Source organism: Manis javanica, chromosome 15, assembly GCF_040802235.1.
Source record: "Manis javanica isolate MJ-LG chromosome 15, MJ_LKY, whole genome shotgun sequence".
NCBI lineage: Eukaryota > Metazoa > Chordata > Mammalia > Pholidota > Manidae > Manis > Manis javanica.
Window position 1 is genome coordinate 27,555,560 of NC_133170.1, and position 7,751 is coordinate 27,563,310.

Below are 7,751 nucleotides of genomic sequence, written 5' to 3' on the forward strand. Positions count from 1 at the left end.
TTCCCTCTTGACTAGCTTTGCTTTTCCAGGGGTCTATCTTTGGGGATCTATTTACCACTAAAGTTTTATAAATACTAACCAATTAATTTCTAATCTTAAAGTCATTTATTCCTTCCATCAGCTTTTCTTAGATTTATATTATTTGTTCTTTCTAATTCTACAAGAGTGCTCAATAAAAAAAAATACACAGTATAATTTATTCTAACAAGTGTTTCCAGTATGGTGATATTACAAATAATGACACTAGTACATTTTTGTAAACATGTAGAGGTGCACGGGTATACATTTCATTTATATATCCCATCAGCAGGTTGAGTTCTCCTTGTTCCGTAATCTCACCACACTTGATATTGTCCAACTTTTCAATTCTAGGTAATCTGGTGGGTTTAGAGTGATATCTTATGGAGGTCTTAATTTGCTTTTCCTTCACTGCTAATCACTTTATTCATGTTTATTGTTCACTTGAATTTCGTCTTTTGTGGGATATCTGTTTAAGTGTTTCTACTGAATTACCTCCATTTTAGATTGATTTCTATGAGTTCTTAATACTTTGGGCACCAGTTCCCTGTCACTTATTTGTGCTAGATATAAATTTTCTACTTCTTGGCTTTTCTTTTTGGTATATTTTGATCTACAAAACCATTAATATTACGGTAATTCAGTTTATCAGTCTTTTCCTTTTTGCTTAGTGCAGGGTATTTCTTAAGAAATTCCTCCCTACTCTGAGGTTACATTGGTATTGTCAGATACTATCTTCCGAAGGGTTTATACTCATGCCTTTCACAGGCGCATCAGAAATTCGTTCTATGCGTGGTGTGATAGAGGCTCTTGGAATAATCCTGTGAAGCAAGCCTGGCTTTGTCCCTCTCTTCTGAGAGCTTGGCTCTTCTAGGATCTTTGTGCTTAAATATAAAATCTTCAATGTCACATTTTACAAAATTGCTTTAGGGATTTTTTTTATTTTAGTACCATTAATCTACAATTACAGAAAGAATATTATGTTTACTAGGTTCCCCCCTTCACCAAGTCCACCCCACATACCCCTTCACAGTCACTGTCCATCTGCGTAATAAGATGCTGTAAAATCACTACTTCTCTTCTCAATGTTGCACAGCCCTCCCTGTGCCCCCCATGCACTATACATGCTAATCGTCATGCCCTCTTTCTTTTTCCCCACCCTTATCCCTCCCTTCCCATCCATCCTCCCCAGTCCCTTTCCCTTTGGTAACTTTTAGTCCATTCTTGGGTTCTGTGATTCTGCTGCTGTTTTGTTCCTTCACTTTTCCTTTGTTCTTATACTCCACATATGAGTGAAATCATTTGGTACTTGTCCTTCTCCACCTGGCTTATTTCACTGAGCATAATACCCTCTAGCTCCATTCATGTTGTTGCGAATGGTAGGATCTGTTTCTTCTTATGGCTGTGTAATATTCCATTGTGTATATGTACCACCTCTTCTTTATCCATTCATCTACTGATGGACATTTAGGTTGCTTCCATATCTTGGCTACTGTAAACAGTGCAGTGATAAACATAGGGGTGCATCTGTCTTTTTCAAACTACAGTGCTGCATTCTTAGGGTAAATTCCTAGAAGTGGAATTCCTGGGTCAAATGGAATTTCTATTTTGAGCATTCTGAGGAACCTCCATACTGCTTTCCACAATGGTTGAACTAGTTTACATTCCCACCAGCAGTGTAGGAGGGTTCCCCTTTCTCCACAACCTTACCAACATTTGTTGTTGTTTGTCTTTTCGATGATGGCGATCCTTACTGCTGTGAGGTGATATCTCATTGTGGTTTTAATTTGCAATTCTCTGATGACAAGCGATGTGGAGCATCTTTTCATGTGCCTGTTGGCCATCAGGATTTCTTCTTTAGAGAACTGTCTATTCAGCTCCTCTGCCCATTTCTTAATTGGATTATTTTCTTTTTGTTTATTAAGGAGTGTGAGCTCTTTATATATTTTGGATGTCAACCCTTTATTGGATCTGTCATTTTCGAATATATTCTCCCATACTGTAGGATACCTTTTTGTTCTATTGATGGTGTCCTTTGCTGTACAGAAGCTTTTTTGCTTGATATAGTCCCACTTGTTCATTTTTGCCTTTGTTTCCCTTGCCCGGGGAGATATGTTTATGAAGAAGTCACTCATGTTTAGGTCCAACAGATTTTTGCCTATGTTTTTTTCTAAGAGTTTTATGGTTTCATGACTTACATTCAGATCTTTGATCCATTTGGAGTTTACTTTTGTGTATGGGGTTAGACAATGACCCAGTTTCATTCTCTTACATGTAGCTGTCCAGTTTTGCCAGCACCATCTGTTGAAGGGACTGTTATTTCCCCATTGTATGTCCATGGCTCCTTTATCGTATATTAATTGACCATATTTGTTTGGGTTAATGTCTGGAGTCTCTATTCTGTTCCACTGGTCTGTGGCTGTTCTTGTGCCAGTACCAAATTGTCCTGATTACTGTGGCTTTGTAGTAGAGCTTGAAGTTGAGGAGTGAGATCCCCTCACTTTATTCTTCCTTCTCAGGATTGCTATGGCTATTCGGGGTCTTTGATGGTTCCATATGAATTTTTGAACAATTTGTTCCCATTCGTAGAAGAATGCTGTTGGTATTTGATAGGGATTGCATCAAATCTGTATATTGATTTGGGCAGGATGGTCATTTTAACGATATTAATTCTTCCTACCCAGGAGCATGGGATGATTTTCCATTTGTTAGTGACCTCCTTAATTTCTCTTAAGAGTGTCTTATAGTTTTCAGAGTATAGGTCTTTCACTTCCTTGGTTAGTTTTATTCCAAGGTATTTTTTTCTTTTGGATGCTATTGTGAATGGAATTGTTTTCCTGATTTCTCTTTCTATTAGTTCATTGTTAGTGTATAGGAAAGCCACAGATTTCTGTGTGTTAATTTTGTATCCTGCAACTTTGCTGAATTCTGATATTAATTCTAGTAGTTTTGCAGTGGAGTCTTTAGGGTTTTTTATGTACAATATCATGTCATCTGCAAATAGTGACAGTTTAACTTCTTCTTTACCAATCTGGATTCCTTGTATTTCTTTGTTTTGTCTGATTGCCGTGGCTAGGACCTCCAGTACCACGTTGAATAACAGTGGGGAGAGTGGGGATCCCTGTCTTGTTCCCAATCTCAGAGGAAAAGCTTTCAGCCTCTCGCTGTTCAGTATGATGTTAGCTGTGGGTTGATCATATATGGCCTTTATTATGTTGAGGTACTTGCCCTCTATGCCCATTTTGTTTAGAGTTTTTATCATGAATGGATGTTGAATTTTGTTGAATGCTTTTTCAGCATCTATGGAGATGATCATGTGGTTTTTGTCCTTCTTTTTGTTGATATGGTAGATGATGTTGATGGATTTTCGAATGTTGTACCATCCTTGCATCCCTGGGATGAATTCCACTTGGTTATGGTGTATGATCCTCTTGATGTATTTTTGAATTTGGTTTGCTAATATTTTGTTGAGTATTTCTGCATCTACGTTCATCAGGGATATTGGTCTGTAGTTTTCCTTTTTGGTAGGGTCTTTGCCTGGTTTTGGTATTAGGGTGATGTTGGCCTCATAGAATTAGTTTGGGAGTATTCCCTCCTCTTCTATTTTTTGGAAAACTTTAAGGAGAATGGGTGTTATGTCTTCTCTGTATTTCTGATAAAATTCTGAGGTAAATCCATCTGGCCCAGGGGTTTTGCTCTTAGGTAGTTTTTTGATTACCGCTTCAAATTCATTGCTGGTAATAGGTCTGTTTAGATTTTCTGTTTCTTTCTGGGTCAGTCTTGGAAGGTTGTATTTTTCTAGGAACTTGTCCATTTCTGCTAGGTTTTCTAGCTTGTTAGCATATAGGTTTTCATAGTATTCTCTAATAATTCTTTGTATTTCTGTGGGGTCCATCGTGATTTTTCCTTTCTCGTTTCTGATTCTTTTGATGTGTGTTGACTCTCTTTTTCTCTTAATAAATCTGGTTAGAGGCTTATCTATTTTGTTTATTTTCTTGAAGAACCAGCTCTTGGTTTCATTGATTTTTTCTATTGTTTTATTCTTCTCGATTTTACTTATTTCTTCTCTGATCTTTATTATGTCCCTCATTCTGCTGTCTTTAGGCCTCATTTGTTCTTCTTTCTTCTTTTTCCAATTTCGATAATTGTGACATTAGACTACTCATTTGGGATTGTTCTTCCTTCTTTAAATATGCCTGGATTGCTATATACTTTCCTCTTAAGACTGCTTTTGCTGCGTCCCACAGAAGTTGGGGCTTTGTGTTGTTGTTGTCATTTGTTTCCATATATTGCTGGATCTCCATTTAATTTGGTCATTGATCCATTGATTATTTAGGAGCATGTTGTTAAGCCTCCATGTGTTTGTGAACCTTTTTGCTTTCTTTGTACAATTTATTTCTAGTTTTATACCTTTGTAGTCTGAAAAGTTGGCTGGTAGTATTTCAATCTTTTGGAATTTACTGAGGCTCTTTTTGTGAGCTAGTATGTGGTCTATTCTGGAGAATGTTCCATGTACACTTGAGGAGAATATGTATCCTGTTGCTTTTGGATGTAGAGTTCTATAGATGTCTATTAGGTCCATCTGTTCTAGTGTGTTGTTCAGTGCCTCTGTGTCCTTACTTATTTTCTTTCTGGTGGATCTGTCCTTTGGAGTGAGTGGTGTGTTAAAGTCTCTCAAAATGAATGCATTGCACTCTATTTCCTCCTTTAATTCTGTTAGTATTTGTTTCACATATATTGATGCTCCTGTATTGAGTGCATATATGTTTATAATGGTTATATCCTCTTGTTGGACTGAGCCCTTTATCATTATGTAATGTCCTTCTTTATCTCTTGTTATTTTCTTTATTTTGAAGTCTATTTTGTCTGATACTAGTATTCCAACACCTGCTTTCTTCTCTCTGTTGTTTGCATGAAATATCTACCTCCATCCCTTGACTTTAAGTCTGTGCATGTCTTTGGGTTTGAGGTGAGTCTCTTTTAAGCAGCATATAGATAGGTCTTGCTTTTTTCTCCATTCTGTTACTCTGTGTCTTTTGATTGGTGCATTCAATCCATTTACATTTAGGGTGATTATTTAAAGATATGTACTTATTGCCATTGCAGGCTTTAGATTTGTGGTTTACCAAAGGTTCAAGGTTATCTTGTTTACTACCTTACTGTCTGACCTCACTCGCTTATTGAGCTATTATAAACACAGTCTGATGATTATTTCTTTCCCTTCTTTTTCTTCTTCCTCCATTCTTCATATGTTAGGTGTTTTGTTCTGTGCTCTTTTTCGGAGTACTCCCATCTAGAGCAGTCCCTCTAAGATACCCTGTAGAGGTGGTTTGTGGGAGGCAAATTCCCTCAACTTTTGCTTGTCTGGGAATTGTTTAATCCCTCCTTCATATTTAAATGATAATCGTGCTGGATACAGTACCCTTGGTTCAAGGGTCTTCTGTTTCATTGCATTAAATATATCATGCCATTCTCTTCTGGCCTGTAAGGTTTCTGTTGAGAAATCTGATGATAGCCTAATGGGTTTTCCTTTGTAGGTGACCTTTTTACTCTCTGGCTGCCTTTAATACTCTGTACTTGTCCTTGATCTTTGCCATTTTAATTATTGTGTCTTGGTGTTGTCCTCTTTGGATCCTGTCTCTCGGGAGTTCTGTGTGCCTCCGTAGTCTGAGCAACTATTTCCTCCCCCAGTTTGGGGAAGTTCTCAGCAATTATTTCTTCAAAGACACTTTCTATCCCTTTTTCTCTCTTTCTTCTGGTACCCCTATCATGCAGATATTGTTCCTTTTGGATTGGGCCCACAGTTCTCTTAATATTGTTTCATTCCTGGAGATCCTTTTATCTCTCTCTGCATCAGCTTCTATGCATTCCTGTTCTCTGGTTTCTATTCCATCAATGGCCTCTTGTATCTTATCCATTCTGCTTATAAATCCTTCCAGAGTTTGTTTCACTTCTGTAATCTCCCTCCAGACATCTGTAATCTCCCTCCGGACGTCTGTAATCTCCCTCTGGACTTCATCCCTTAGCTCTTGCATATTTCTCTGAAGCTCTGTCAGCATGTTTATGACTTTTATTTTGAATTCTTTTTCAGGGAGACTGGTTAGGTCTGCCTCTGCAGATCCTTTCTCAGGTGTAACTATCTTGGACTGGACCAGATTTTTTTGCCTTTTCATGGTGATAGCAGTGGCTGTAGTCAGGTTGCGGGTGTGTCAGCTGGGAGAAGAAAGTCCTTTCCTGCTTGCTGGATGCCTTGCCCTTCTCCACTGCCTGTGACGGTTACCTGCACTCCTGGAGCAGCCACTGGGTTAGTCCCCTAAACTGCTGTGGGCAGGGTGTCTGTCAGAGCAGCGTGGAGCCCTGTGGGGAGTGACAGGCATGCCAGGTGCATTCCTCTGTGCTGATGGCGACCCTGCCCGGCAGCTGTGTGGCATCAGCGGCCTTTGTGCCTGGCCCAGGTGGCTGTGCATTGGGCTTGGATTCCGGTCGGCTGCTGGGAGCGTGCCCGCTCCCTCTGGCTCTGCTGCAGGTGCGCGCGGGGCTCTTCCGCGCAGGCTTCTACGAGGCTCTGGCTTCACTGCCACCAGTGCACGCGAGCCACACCTGGGCTGTTTGGTCATGCTGCCGGCGGCTAGTACAAGCCTCTCCTGCGGCGCATGGATCTGCTCTCGGTTCCTTCTGGTGCTGCTGTTCCCAGCGCACGCTGCCACTCTCCTGCTACTGGGCCCGTGTGTCAGGGTCCGCACCAGTTGGAGGAATGACTGGCAGGCTGCCTAGTCCTGTGAGGGGCTTCAGAGCTGCACTGCCTCCATTTAGGGTGCCTACATTTCCCCGGTGTTCCCAGCTGCCGGGACATCTTCGTCCAGCTATGCGGTCCCTCTCTTTAAGACTTGCAGAAAGCACTCGCTTTTCTTTTGTCTGGGGGGCGCCAGTTGCAGGGACCTGTCCACGGCTTTTGCTTTACTGTTTCTCTAATATCCAGTACCCTGTGCACCTTGTGTCTGCGTCCCGGGTGCGGATTTCTAGAGCTGGTTGTTTAGCAGTCCTGGGCTTTCACTCCCTCCCCATTCCAACTCCTTTCTTCCCACCGGGTTTTGGGGTGGGGGAGCATTTGGGTCTCACCTGGTCCAGCTTGTATCTTACCCCCTTCATGTGATGCTGAGTTCTCACAGATGTAGATGTATCCTGGCTGTTGTACTGCATCCACTGGTGTCTCTTTTAGGAATAGTTGTATTTATTGTATTTTCATAAATATGTATGTTTTGGGGAGGAGATTTCCTCTGAACTACTCACGCTGCCATCTTCCTGTGATCCCCCTACTTTTGGGATTTTGATTGGGATAACTGAATCTCAGTTTAAGAAGAAATTGACAGTTCTACAATATTGAGTCTTCAGTTCTATTAACAGGTTATGTCTTTCCATTTATTTAGGTCTTCTTTAATAATTGCTTCTAAGTAAATTTATATTATTGTTTCCGTAGAAATCTTGTAAATTTTTGTTAGCTTTAGCCTTAGGTGCTGCTCAATTTTTAATGCTTTAATAAGTGGCCTCTTTCTTAATTTGATTGTCCAATTGTTGCTGGTATATGTAAGTATAATTGTTTTTTATATATTGTATTTTAAATGCAGAGACCTTGCTAAACCCTTTTATTAATTAAAATAGGTAACTCATAATTCTTTGGGATTTTTTATGTAGACAGTCATATCTATGAATAAGGATAGCTTTCTCTCTCCTTC